Genomic DNA, 1,822 nt, shown 5'->3' on the forward strand with positions numbered 1-1,822 from the left:
ACAAAAACCAAAGCGATAATCCTTTCACTCTCTACAAAGTTTTTAGACAAAAGCCTTCAAAATACTTTGGTAGCGATTTACAGCATTTGTTAATCTGACACAGACTCATTTTTTAGTTCTCTGCCCACTAAGATCTCACGGATCCTCAGAGAACGAGTAAACACATAAGCAAGATTTAATGTATCTCAGCCAAAGACGGAAGGAAATGGTGACTTTTTTCTTAAAACATTCAAAGATGCATCACATTGCAAGGAGAGAAAAGACCACGTTCACGGACACGCCTCATGTAGGTAGGAGACGGCACTTCTTCAGGAGGTCTCAGCAGATAGGATTTTTGCCACAGGAAGAGAGCTGGTTGTAGCTGCCTGGATGGGGGCAATGGACCCTCTCTTTTGTGGGGCTGGGTGGGTCTACTTATGACTCCCACCAGGATGGCCAGACATATGGGAGACAGGCCTCCCAGGCACAAGTACTCACCAATTGAAAATAATAGCTAAAAGCCAATCACAGTCAAGCATTTCAAACATTATAAACAAGTCACATTGGCTAGCTTTACACTAAGCCCTCAGGCTTCAGCACCTGTAGGGTCTGATAGCCGAAAGAAGAACATCTACCCAAAGCGCCAAGTGTTGGGGATTACCCTGGGGACTCTGATTTACATACAGCTCTAGAAACATAAATTCACAAGTTATATCACTTCATTCATTCATTCAAGGTTGGCTGCGGACAGAACTCAACTAGTCAAAACTGCTGCTCAAATCTAGTTCATTGCTAAGTTCTAACAATGCTAAATGTTTGATGTACAACATTCAAGCTTTCTGCTAATTAAATATTACAAATTAAACAGACGTGAAATTAATTGTAATCAGCAATTCGAGGCAGAAAAGTTTGACTAAAAAAACGGAGTCAAATATATCACAAGTATTCTTTAAAGTATTTACTAATCTCATCGATCATTAGCAAATTCGTGAAAGGTGACAGCTAAATATTTCCGAGGAATGAAAGAAGCAATTTCAAATTTACAATGCCACAGCTCTTGGATGATGAGTTTATTTTCCAAAGTTTATGTATAAAAGGACGTCTTAAAATTACTTAAATGCAATACTGTTCCTGAATGCATTTATTAAACCACGGCATACATTACTTTTAAGAAATCTACCATGCTCTAAATACATGAGAGCCTATCTTCCGTGGGGGGCAATCAACCGGAGGGCCCCGGGCGCTAGGGCGGAGGAGGTGAGTGGGGCGGGGACCGGGAGGCAGGGAGGGCGGAGCCGCGGCCCGGGGTCCGGGTCAGTTTGCGTGTGCTGGGCTCGAAAGAGGAAAGGTCGGCGCCGGGGGTGCCTTGTTATCTCAACATGGAAGCGCTGCCTCCCGGGCTCATCCAGATTGTGCACGGAGCTCCCGACTTCCCTTGCCGTTGCATCCTCCTAGGTGGCAGGGGCTGTAGGAGGGTCCTCGCCCGCGCCCTCCGCGTCCCCGCCCCCAGGCCGGGATGGCCTCGCCCACGCTGGGTGAAGTCCCGGAGGCCCGCCCCGCGAGGGGGAGGACTCCGCGGGGGTGGGCGCACGCGAGTCTGCGAATGTCGATATTAAAGGAATACGCAAATTCGGCGGCGTGGTCCCCGCAGCTCGCCCGCACCTATTTTTAATATCTAAGCCAAGGTCACTCTTTAATCCCGGGCCCCGGCCTCAGCCGGCCGGCGCCGCGACGGACGGGGCGCGGGAGGCGAGGCGGGGCCATACCTGCGGGCCGCCTGACGCCCGCCGGGGAGGCGGCGGCGTCCCCGCGCCGAGGAGGGGCCGCGCGGGCGGGCGGGGGG

At 50.5% G+C, this 1,822-nt stretch overlaps 1 protein-coding gene across 3 annotated transcripts in view; it reads left to right on the forward strand.

Moving 5' to 3' along the window:
• The first annotated feature begins 1,094 nt into the window (after positions 1–1,094).
• FAM169A (family with sequence similarity 169 member A) overlaps positions 1,095–1,822 on the forward strand; it is a 62,965-nt gene continuing 62,237 nt past the window's right edge. For 2 of the 3 annotated variants that reach the window (XM_046667560.1, XM_046667558.1), the window contains exon 1: positions 1,097–1,664. The gene's annotated coding sequence lies outside the window, so the exon portion shown is untranslated. Of the gene's footprint in view, positions 1,665–1,822 lie in introns of all 3 variants that reach the window. The other variant, XM_046667561.1, reaches the window with a different exon arrangement.

The sequence above is a fragment of the Equus quagga genome, chromosome 7 (assembly GCF_021613505.1).
Source record: "Equus quagga isolate Etosha38 chromosome 7, UCLA_HA_Equagga_1.0, whole genome shotgun sequence".
Lineage (NCBI taxonomy): Eukaryota > Metazoa > Chordata > Mammalia > Perissodactyla > Equidae > Equus > Equus quagga.